At 43.3% G+C, this 12,347-nt stretch overlaps 4 non-coding genes across 4 annotated transcripts; 2 read left to right on the top strand and 2 right to left on the bottom strand.

The window, feature by feature from the left end:
- Position 1: 1 nt before the first annotated feature.
- On the bottom strand, positions 2 to 73 carry trnah-gug (transfer RNA histidin (anticodon GUG)). Its single transcript has one exon. It is a non-coding gene; the product is annotated as a tRNA-His (tRNA).
- A 221-nt stretch (positions 74 to 294) lies between these two features.
- Positions 295 to 366, bottom strand: trnah-gug (transfer RNA histidin (anticodon GUG)). The gene has a single exon. It is a non-coding gene; the product is annotated as a tRNA-His (tRNA).
- Positions 367 to 1,411: 1,045 nt separating this feature from the next.
- On the top strand, positions 1,412 to 1,484 carry trnar-acg (transfer RNA arginine (anticodon ACG)). Its single transcript has one exon. It is a non-coding gene; the product is annotated as a tRNA-Arg (tRNA).
- Positions 1,485 to 2,354: 870 nt separating this feature from the next.
- On the top strand, positions 2,355 to 2,427 carry trnar-acg (transfer RNA arginine (anticodon ACG)). The gene has a single exon. It is a non-coding gene; the product is annotated as a tRNA-Arg (tRNA).
- The last annotated feature ends 9,920 nt before the right edge of the window (positions 2,428 to 12,347 follow it).

Below are 12,347 nucleotides of genomic sequence, written 5' to 3'. Positions count from 1 at the left end.
CTGCCGTGACCCGGATTCGAACCGGGGTTGCTGCGGCCACAACGCAGAGTACTAACCACTATACGATCACGGCAAGTCAGCTCCACGTCGCACCGCTGCAGAACAGGCATCATTTAAATCAGGTGAAGGTCAAAAAACGCACTTTGAAATGATGGTAAAGCAGCAGCAGCTTTTAGTTTTGTTAAACGCGAGTATTGCAAGCAAATTGTTGAAAGGTGTAGAGATTGCAGCCTTCATTTCAGCTTTGTTCAGTGGAAGCGTTTTTCAAACAAAATCAGATGCACATACAAGCTCTGCCGTGACCCAGATTCGAACCGGGGTTGCTGCAGCCACAACGCAGAGTACTAACCACTATACGATCACGGCAAGTCAGCTCCACGTCGCACCGCTGCAGGACAGGCATCATTTAAATCAGGTGAAGGTCAAAAAATGCACTTTGAAATGATGGTGAAGCAGCAGCAGCTTTTAGTTTTGTTAAACGCGAGTATTGCAAGCAAATTGTTGAAAGGTGTAGAGATTGCAGCCTTCATTTCAGCTTTGTTCAGTGAAAGCATTTTTCAAACAAAATCAGATGCACATACAAGCTCTGCCGTGACCCAGATTCGAACCGGGGTTGCTACGGCCACAACGCAGAGTACCAACTAGTAGGGACGACGAAACACACCACTATCCGTATCTGTACTCGGAACGGGCGAGGCCTTAACTGGAAATGGGTGGTGCTTTAACCAGAAGTGGGCGGGGCTTAAACCGGCATGTTATTTTAAGCCTGAAATTGTTATGGGTTAATCAGAAGTTGCTATATTTATTTTTTATTAGAAAACTATTTACAGAACAGCCTCAGAATTGAGCTTCAGATCAATGTTTTTGATCACGATAGTAAACGAACTGTTTACAGAACAAGATTTTTATAAACACAGATCATGAATATGCATAAGTGCGTCAATGAATACAACACATGCAGTAGGCAATTATGAAGTCCTAAGTAAAATGCAATGAACAAGAGTTTTCATACTCAACATAACTTTCTTTTTTTAATTTTTAATTTTCTATTTTTTTATGATCAAACAGTATGATGATTTTGTCCCAAAATCGTTGGTCTGTGGTGCGATTACTAAAGTCTTTCTGGTCTACTTTTTGTATCCAACAGGACACAGTGCTCTGCACACAGACAAGATCTTGGCAATTGCTGGCCCTTTTCAGCTTTGTTCAGTGCAAGCATTTTTCCAAACAAAAAATGATTGTTTGGAAAAATGCTTGCACTGAACAAAGCTGAAAAGGGCCAGCAATTGCCAAGATCTTGTCTGTGTGCAGAGCACTGTGTCCTGTTGGATACAAAAAGTAGACCAAAAAGACTTTAGTAATCGCACCACAGGCCAACGATTTTGGGACAGTCTATTTGTTGGGTTCTCGTGGGCTAGTGGCGCAATGGATAACGCGTCTGACTACGGATCAGAAGATTCCAGGTTTGACTCCTGGCTAGCTCGTATGTAGCTGACCCAGCTAACAATATCCACCAGTGTCCCTCCGTTACCTTCTGAATGACACTCTTTAAATGCCAACTGAAAGGCAGGCTAAAGACCGGATTATGCTTCCGTGTACGGGGGTTGTGCGAAGCACACATTTCCTACGCAGCACGTGTGTGTCCAACATACCTCTGTGAAACACACTGAGCAATTCTCCGCCCACCAACGTAGACCCTGTGACGTATGGTCGCTGCTCTTATGTATGTCTTTGTAATGGCGAGAGGACGAGTCGTATAGGTGCGGCTACCTGCGCACCTCCTTGGCCAGGCGTTCTTCCACGAGATCCAGCATTCTCCAAAGTTTTCAAACACAACCGACTAGTCGAGAGACAACAGCTGTTTTAAAAATGGCGCTGCCGGCCGGCACAACAACAGGATGTTGTGATGCCGGTTGCAACGAAATGCCGGAAATGATGTACTTCGGCGGACCAATCACAGCTCTTGTGTGGCTGCGTAGGGTCCGCGTTATTACAATTTTGGGGAGGCGCGTGGCAAGGCTCTGCGGCGGTCGCACAACCCCCGTAGGCTTCGCACAACCCCCGTACGCTCTTCTTATGCAGAAGCATAATTCAGCCTATAGTGGTTAGTACTCTGCGTTGTGGCCGCAGCAACCCCGGTTTGAATCCGGGTCACGGCAGAGCTTGTGTATGCATCTGGTTTTGTTTGGAAAAATGCTTGCACTGAACAAAGCTGCAAAGGGCCAGCAATTGCCAAGATCTTGTCTGTGTGCAGAGCACTGTGTCCTGTTGGATTCAAAAATTAGACCAAAAAGACTTTAGTAATCGCACCACAGGCCAGCGATTTTGGGACAGTCTATTTTTTGGATTCTCATGGGCTAGTGGCGCAATGGATAACGCGTCTGACTACGGATCAGAAGATTCCAGGTTCAACTCCTGGCTAGCTCGTATGTAGCTGAACCAGCTAACAAAAGCCACCAGTGTCCCTCCATTACCTTCTGAATGACACTCTTTAAATGCCAACTGAAAGGCAGGCTTAGGAAAACAAACAGATCATGCTCACCCATCACCGAAAATTGGACTGAACTGATGGGCGGCTGCAATTTCCAACCCAGTCCTCAAGGGCCCCCTGTCTTTCAGGTTTTGGTTTCAGCTTCAGGTTTCATTCCATATATTCACACTTTCATTCCATATATTCAGACTTTCTTTCAAAATATTCAAGTTTCATTCCATATACTTGTTTCAGCCGAGTATCCAGCTCAACCCTACTCCCTACAATAAAAAACATCTTAGTTGGTCTCAAGTGAAGTGATAAAAGTTAAAAAAAAAAAAAAAAAAAAATACCAGTGGGATGAAATAATCCCACCTGTTTCAGGAATTTGTCAGGGAATAACTAAATATATTGAAACAAGGAAGAAAATGTCATAGAAAAATTCTGGAAACAAGCTTAGATTAGCATTGGATTATCTCATCTCACTGGCAGATTTTTTTTTTTTTTCACAATTTTAACACTGAATGTGAGACTAAATGATGTGTTAAGGTGGAGATTTTTTTGCAGGGCATAAACATATACAATCCTTCTGCCACAAAATGCATCAATTTTCACGTCAGTGTCACGTCCCCGTCACATCAGTCTTTATCTTACCCCACCACCCTGTCACCAATCACTCCCCAACACTTCAATCTTCTCCAATGTTTAGTTCAGCCACCCACCTCGCGTGTATCAATCACTCGATTGGCGGAGTCACCGTGATCAATAGCCTGCAAGGGCAAATGAGGAGGAGTAAGCAGTAATGAACATGAAATCCACAGGAGTCCTGAGGGTCTTATCTGTGACCTGCAGCTTCTATGAGTCAGAATAAACACGACTGTGAGCATTTAAAAGCCCTCAAAGAAGATAATGCCACTAATCAGCGGAGGGAGCAAAGCAGCAATCACTCACATCGATCAATCAGCCAGGCCTTTGGACGGTCCTCAATAAAATTGAACCAAACATATTATAGTTACACAGAGTGGCAGCGTTTTCAACAGTAAATGATGAGGGAAGATACAAATGAAAATAGACAATTGCTGCCAAATTGGCAAGATAATTGACTTGCATTGACTCAGTGAAGTGAAGAGGAAACAGCGAATATTCTGGAAATAAAAAGTATTTTATACATACAAATATCTATATAAATATACATACCTGTACTGTATATATGTGTGTGTGTGTGTGTGTGTGTGTGTGTGTGTGTTAAAGCATATAACAAAGTTACATGAGTGAGTTTAGTGGACAAGCAATAATTTCACAACTCATAATGTGATTTATGTCTTAACAGAACAGAATTAATTTAGTTAAATAACATTTATTCAATTAACATACAGAATTAATTCATAATATCACATAGCAGCCTCATAATAGATTCATAGTGGACTGTTATTGAATTGAATTTTTTACAGTACTTTTGGACTTAGTATAGATCTCTAGATATTCCATTTTCTGATCTGATCACAACATGCCTCTAATGTCCTTATAATGTGTTATATAAATTTGAATTTCTGTGTTTTGTTGCAGTTGTGATGTGATTAGAAGAATGCGTTCATATTGATGACCTGTAATGTGTTGTAAGCGACAACTGAGGTAAAACTTTACAACTTCAGATCCATCAGATACTTTGGAGCTTTTTTTTTCTGTCCTTGTACCGTACCTCTCCTGGAGTTTGAGTCACCTAGGAGAAAAAGTGGAACAAATGATATTAATTGATACATGAATCTTTCATTTGTTTGAGTTAAGGCTCCAAGGTTATAGATTAATAAATCTGCCTTGTAGCAATTATGTCATGACAGCTTCATTCTTTTGCCTTAAGTGTTCCTGTGGCAGGTGAAAGTGGGACTTTGTGATTGATGGGCATGTTATCAGTTATTTTGATTGTATTTTCTCTCTATTTCAAAGAAATCATTATGATTGATGTTCCTGTTTTTTTTTTTTTTTTTTAAATTTAATATTTCTGTAGAGGGCGTGTGGTAACAATGCCCTCAATTTCTGAGGTGAGCTTCCACAGGACAGAGTGTGCCCTTAGTCATTTTGAAGGGCTAGTGCAAGATCCAGAGAGCAAGTGAGAGAGAGAGAGAGAGAGAGAGAGAGAGAGAGAGAGAGAGAGAGAGAGAGAAGATGTTCGTGATAGATTTATTGTGGTTCAGCTCGTCTGTGCTTTCTAAACTGAGCCATGGTGAGCTCCAACAGCCACCATCTGCAAAGGCAAACCCTTCTGAGCCGAATACTTAACTCCCCATTTATCGGATTCCAGTCCAAAAGAAACAAATTATTGTTTGCTTTATGGGGTTCCCTAAGCTTTTCATCAATTCCTCTTGACACAAAATCAATATACGTTGCTAAAAAACCCATGCAACCTGAGAGCACGATGTCGCCAATCCAACTACAACATTTATATTCTACGTAAAGAACATTTTTCAATTTAGTCACACCTCATCATGTTGTGTAAACTTCTCTGTTAGCTGTTTTTAAAGAGGTTCGTTCCAAAATGTGAAATTCACTGTTTCTGACAAAGTGACGGCCATCCTTAGCAAATGATTGCTGACATAAAAGTAAAATACATTTTGGAAAAAAAAAAAACGAGGGGGGCATAAGTCATCAGACCACCTTCATAACACTTACATTTTTGAAGATAAAATCATTGACATTTTCAGCTGCTGGCTACTGAATTTCAAGTGGCTGTTTTTTGTCTGAAAATGGATATATTTCTTGGAATAAAGCCCTTCTTTTCCTCAAAAGTAGTTCTGAGATGGATCCGCGGTCAAACACGGCATAATGTGCTCAGACATCCCGCTCAGGTATTTCCAGGTCACCCAGGTGCATGACAGCCTCCGCCAGCGATCGCCGTTATTTTATATTTGATTTGATTTGGATCCGTCTGAAGAACATTTCCGGACATAGCTAATATGAGAAGCTCTGCGGCCGTTACATAATCATACGGACCCTGAAATTCATAAGGGGCTAAAACCTTAGAGAGACAAAGACGGAGGCCTGTTCTCCATCTAGCTAAAACCCATTCAGCACTCGACTGCGGTCAAAACAAATCCGACTCCAGTCCCTGCAACTTTAGCTAAGCATGATGGAATTGTCCGGGCGCGTTGCCATAATTTACCATCTCAAGCGTTCATACCAGTTGAGAACACATGAGGCTGAACAAATAGCTGAATATGAGCATCAGTCCAGACTGCGGTTTGCCCCCATTTCATTTTGTCATGCTAGGCTTTCCAAGTATGAGGAACTGCTGGCTATCAGATGTTAACATCCTTCTGCTTGTACCCATACAACCTTGCATTTTGGGGTCATTTCCTGGGGCTGGTTTGGATTGCAATCTCACTCCATGGTTTGCTTGGAAGACGACTGGGGCTTGCATTTTTCGGTGGTGTCGGTGCAGTTGTCTGGTACACCAAAGGATTAAAAGCTCTAGAAAACCGCTCCCAGTGTGCTCGGTGTAATTTTCTTCCTCGGCTCGGTGTCCAAACAGATGAGTAGGCAAACATCTGGACTCAATATAGAGTCACAGCTCCGTACATTCTCTCAAGGGTTACAGTAGACGTGATTTCAAAGCCACGTCAATCAAAAGATTAAAAGAAGACTGGTTTTCAAGCACGAGAGGCCAAGGCACACGCAGAACTTCAGCTTGGACACACAGAGACGGGTGGAATGAGAGAGACGAGGTGCCATGTCATCCTGTTTCAGTAATATGAGAGGAGATTACAGCGGCATGACGCTCACGTCCAACCAGAAAGAGCGACGATGCCCCAGCAAATGAGTAGCAATTCAGGCATAATTTAAAATGAATTGCAGATGAATTATTGCAGCTAGCGTAGGGACCACAATCAGCGGCAAAAAGTACGACAGAGAAGATGAGAAAATTAGAGATCTAATTGTGACACATTTCCTGGTCATTCTGTTCCATTGGTTTTTTTTCTGCTCAATCTCTCTTTGCCTGTTTGTAGACACACACACACACACACACACACACACACACAAACAAACTGAAGATGCACCTTTCTCTTTCTCGTCACTCAGAAATACCATTAAAATGCCTATTTTCTCCTTAATAAAAGATACCCAGTCTTTTTATTTGTAAGATATTCATTTTGTTTTGATATGTGCGTCATGTCAGTGTGAGATGCACTGCAGATTAATGTTCATTTTAGGTTGCTTGCTGGCTAATTCAACCATCCTCGTCATGTAGGTGTCCTGAGACACTTTGACAAAGTGCAGAGAGGAAATTTGAAGAGTTTCAAGAACCACTTGAGTGACCGTGAGATAGCTCCCTGCCTTATCATTTTTGATAGAATGGGAAGGAATTGCACCTATAATGTCTATCTCTCTTTGCCTTTTTGGTTTTTGAGTCTGTGTTACAATATCCCTCTATTCTGTACTGGCTGTAGTATAATGCTGGAAGTGCCACAGATCAAATGTACTGGCTATTGTGTATATGCACCCAAAGCTATAGTGATACAGTAGATGATGGAACACAGTAGAAAGACTTTTTTTTAACTTTCTCTTCCCAAGAAAGGGATGGAGCTGTAAATGGTTGTCAGTTTTTAGCGGTATAAACATAGCCCTATGTAACACTGTCTTAACCCCCTACCCGTCACATAAAAGAAATACTCTGTGGACAAAAGTATTGGGACACAACTGTAGTTCAGGTGTTTCATTCAGTTCCGTTGCCACAGGTGTATAAACTCCAGCAGCTAGCCGTGCAGTCTGCCTTTACAAATATTCGTGAAAGAATGGCTCGTTCTAAAGAGCTCACTAAGTTCCAGTGTGGTGCTGTAATAGTAATGTAATAGGATGCCAACGCTGCAACAAGTCAGCTGGTGAAGTTTCTTCCCTCCTAGATATTCCACCATCAGCTGGAAGCGGTGTTATTGCAAAGTGGAAGCGTTTAGGAACCACAGCGACTCGGCCACCAGGTGGCAGCACCACGTAAAGTTACAGAGTGGGATCGCTGAGCGTTGAGGCGCATAGTGCGTAAAAGTCGCCAACGCTCTGCTGACTCAGTAACTGCAGAGCTCCAAACTTCCTCTGGCATCAACAACAGCACAAAAAAAAAAACAAAAAACTGAGCGCTGGGAGCTTCATGGCCGAGCAGCCGCATGCAAGCCTCACATCACTGAGCACACCAAGCGTTGGAGGGAGCGGTATAAAGCACAACGCCGCTGGACTCTGGAGCGGTGGAAATGTGTTCTGTGCAGCAACAAATCACGTTTCTCTATCTGGCGGTCTGATGGACGAGTCTGGGTTTGCAACTGATTAAGTTCATTTTGTCTTCTATTGCGATATATAAGTGTTTTCTTCTATTCAGACAAATCAAGAGAATGAGCTGTTCATACCTGCTTGACAGTTTTGACTGTGTCTCCAGTCTTCCTCAGAAGCGTCATCCGATGTATTGCTGACGTGTCATTTATCAGCTGATCGGCCCGACAGACCTGTCAGAGTCTGTCGGGCCGGCCACGCCCCCCCTCTCCCTAGGTGGTATTTGGAGCATGGAATCCCAGGTGTGCGAGAGGGTGTATGCCCCCTTGTCCCGGTTGATGGTGCCGTTTGCCCGCTTCCTAGAGTCTGGGTTTGGTGAATGCCGGGAGAACGTTCCCTGCCTGACTGCACTGTGCCAACTGTGCAGTTTACTGGAGGAGGGATAACAAGCTATGGGCTTGATTTTCTGGCCTCAGCCTTGGCCCCTCAGTTCCAGTGAAGGCAAATCTAAATGCTTTCAGCTCACCAAGACATTTTGGACAATTCTCTGCTTCCAGCTTTGTGGGAACAGTTTGGGGAAGGCCTTTTTCTGTCCCAGTATGACTGAGCCCCAGTGCACAAAGCAGCTCCATTAAGGCATGGCTGGCTGAGTTTGGTGTGGAAGAACTTGACTGGCCCGCACAGAGCCCTGACCTCAACCCCATCCAACACCTTTCAGATGAACCAGAACGGAGATTGCGAGCCGGGCCCTCTCGTCCAACATCAGCGTCTGACCTCACAAATGTTCTTCTGGATGAAAAAATTCCCACAGACACACTCCAACATCTTGTAGAAAGCCTTCCCAGAAGAGTGGAAGCCTAATACTTATAATCCATATAGTGTACCTCAGTGTAAACAGAACAGGTTTTGCTCAATATGCACTACCAAATTATTTGTAAAAGTGTGATGTTATGGGCTGAGAAAGTGTTTTCTTTTTCCCTGAACATGATTTATCAGCTGAGTTTTGCCATTTGTTTACCATTTGGTGAGTTCATGAATGAGAAGACACTTTGCTTTGGCCAGTCTCAGCCCATCTTGTCACACTAACCTGCCTGGTGAGTTTAATGAACGAGCCCTCATGTCTTGTCCAAACAAATATGCGTGAGAGTGAAAGCCAGAACATGTTGGAATAAACCTAATCGCTTTTGCATGGAGAGAACTGTGTCGTGCTCTTTTCAATTCCTCTGCCTTTTTGACAGATTCAGTGTGTCCTCCACTGTACCTCCACACAGGCCTGGATAATGAGCGTAGCTGCTAAATATGTAATGCTTAATTAACACGTTGGTTTTGATTGGCCGTCACCTGGGCTGTTACTGAGAATAAAGCAATGGTAATATGGCTTTGTCATGCTAAATTTAAAAAACAAGAAGGCAGTCTGCAGAGCACAGACCCTTTTAGCCAAATAGTAGGAAATTTTGGCCAGTGATCAGCTGCCCCGCTAGGTTTTGGGATGTTATGTGGATGCATTTGGAAATGGCGTTCCCGTTTATGCTACATCCTGCCGATTGTCATGCCCCCTTGAGGCTTATTGGCCCGAGAAGGTGATTGCTTTTTCATTCCTCTGTGACTAACCTTACTACCACTACCAAATTTTGTACAAATCCGTCCAGGACTTTCTGAGCTATTCTCCTGATGGACGGACGCAAACCTCCCTGCCAGAGAGTTCACCTTGGCGGAGGCAGTACATTGAAATTACCAAGCTTCGTATAATGATGGTCCATTTTTGCCTCGACCCAGGGGGTGCCAGCCCTAGAGATGACTGTGTCGCTGAGTGAGTGAGTGATCAAAGAGGCAGAGACAGAGAACGAGTGACAGACCGAAAAAGAGAGTAAGATAGAGCATCAGCTTTCACAAGTCTTACCTTTCCATTTCCTGGACAGAATCTGCAGTGTTCCCCCTAAATCCAACCTCGTGTGTGACACTGACTCATCCCACTGTGAAAACGCCCAAAAGCGTTTAAACTTGCAAACATTTGTAGATGCACACATGCTAGAAAACATGCTAGAAAACAGGCTTAACGTTTATTGTGGTCTGAATTATCCTGTCAGGAAATCAGTGGAAATTTCACATAAAGAGCTACAGGTTGTGTTCCCTATAAATCAATAACAGCATAACACAGCCTCATGAGAGTTAATAATTGCAGTCATTCTGATAACACTAAATGGACACAGCAAGCCGAAGTAGATGAGGAGAAGGAAGCAGGCAGAACACCACTGTAGCATGAACTATATCATCAAAACAATGTTGGATTCTGTTCTGATGGTGGGAGTACATCAGCGCTATTTAACAACATAAATAATCAGGCTTTGTGTAGTGCAGCATGTAATTCTGTTTCGTGCGTGGCTGGATTACAGCTGGTTGGCGAGTTTCGGGTTATTTCTTGTTTTCTTTCTGGAAGTTGCTGCTTTATGGTGTTTAAGCTGAACTGGCTTGTGTGTAATTGGTCAGGGGTCTGTGGTTGAAGCGCAGCCCTGATATGCACTGAGCTTTGGGTGTCTGTGTTCAGGTGTGTCAGGTTGAACTCTTGATGTGAAATCTCTGTTCCTCCTGCAGTAACTTTATTTAGTATTGCAGCCTCTCTCTCTCTCTCTCTCCCCTTCATGAGACCATACTCTGTGTGTCTGATCTGATGTAATGATCACACAATCTGGGGGCTAGGGGCTCGTCTCATTTGAAACGAACGAAACATGGCTAAATCCGCCTCTGCCTTGAAGATATGTGACTTAACTGCAAAATCACAAGCTCTGCCAGTCTTCATTATCGTTTGAAGCACCTGGAAAGATGACTTCCTACAGATCATTTCTCAGTTTTATTGAGGAGTATCTAAAAAATACATTAAAGTTAAAAAAAAAATCTAAAAATTAACCTTAACTATGAAGTTTCACATCTTAACTGTGACTTTTTAAACACCCCTTGCATTCTTCTTTGAATATTCATGATGATGTAAACCTCATCACCACAGTTGCACGATGAAAGTGTACAAAATCCACATTTGTTTTGGAAAACGTATTGACTAAGGACTATGGTACGCTGATGACTGCTGTTCCGTTCACTGGAACACAAAAGGGTGTTGAGTGAGTGTGCCCTGTCAGAGCCAATGGCCGTGTTGTTGTGACGGCACACAGTGTTGATCCCCCTCACTGGAGTTCCTTGGAGACCGGCGAGCTCTTGTCAAACCGCCGCCAAAATGTAATCAAGACTCAAATCATATTGCTCTGTGGATTTTGGTTCCAGGTGTGCGCTGCATGTGGAATGCTCCCAGGCTTCCAAGGGACACGTGGGTTGGGAGACAGTCGGGTGACAGTGATGGATCCACATCTGGAGAACCAGCTGGGGCTGCAGGAAACAGCGAGATCATAGAGCTTCTAAAGGAATTAGCATCAATTATTAATGCTGAAAGATTCAACACTCTAAATAAGTGATGGCAAACACTGGCTCTAAGGAGAAAAGTAAATGCCACTGCAATTGCTATCATGGCTACCATTTCTCCCAGTAAACATGATAACATAAAGGAGCAGCCACACAGTCCAGGGGGTTTCCTTGCCGACTGCTACAACTGTGACCCTGAAGGGGAATTCGTGAGTAAAAAAAATTAATAAATAAATAAATTACAAGAAGACCTCTGCCAAGGTCACAGCTGGAGGTTATGGCACTGTTTGTGTTTAGCCACGCCTCCTTCTGGCAACTGTCATAGGACACGCCTCTTTCAGCCAATCAGCAGGATAAGTTGGTCAGTGTTGTCTTGACCTATGAAGAACCTTCCCATTGGGTTTCACGATATCATGTGGATGTGGTTGTAAACTACAGCCCTGTTTGTGCTAAGCCCTGCCCATTGCAACACCCACGTGACACCCATTGGCTCAAAATAATCTTCCCATAAAGTTTTGTGAAATGGCATCCAGCACTTTTTGAGCTATCCTGCTGACGGACAGATGGGGTGATCACACAGCCCCCTGCCAGACGTTTCACCTCCTTGATGGAGGTAATAATAACCTTGACTTATATAACACATATTAAAACAATAAAGTAGCAAAATGTTTTACAAGGAAAATAGTAAGCGTTAAATAAGGATTTTAATAATGCAGAGGTAAAAATGAATACAAAATAACACGAAAGGTCCTGCTTTACATTGAATCACGTGCATATGAGGATCGGGGCTACATGTTCCAGGACTAAATGTCCTAGCCTAGCAGAAGGCCCGAGGTGAACGACGCACCTAGGACTTTGGCATGATGTTGCTGGCCGTCTGGCTAAGTGAGTCCAAACCTAATGAGCCACAATGAAAAAAGCACCTGCTGTCAGATGGCTTCTCTACATCCCTGTCAGCCCGAGAATAACATAATGAAAAATATACAAGGGATACAAGAAATGGGAAGTGAGAGACGAGGATGAGATAGAGAGGTCAGGGAGAAAAAAAAATGGGTAGAAGAAGAAGGAAAAATGAATATGACAGGCAGAGGTAGAGGAGGGAAGATGAAAAAAGGGTAAGGAGAGCGCAGTGGACAGCAAAGTGACGTTTCTGGAAAAGTGGGAAGGGATGAAGCATGAATGGTGAAGCGCCGATATAAACGAGGAAGGCATTCGC

Source organism: Myripristis murdjan, chromosome 19 (assembly GCF_902150065.1).
Source record: "Myripristis murdjan chromosome 19, fMyrMur1.1, whole genome shotgun sequence".
In the NCBI taxonomy this organism is placed as follows: Eukaryota; Metazoa; Chordata; class Actinopteri; order Holocentriformes; family Holocentridae; genus Myripristis; species Myripristis murdjan.
This window is presented reverse-complemented; position numbering and strand designations above follow the sequence as displayed.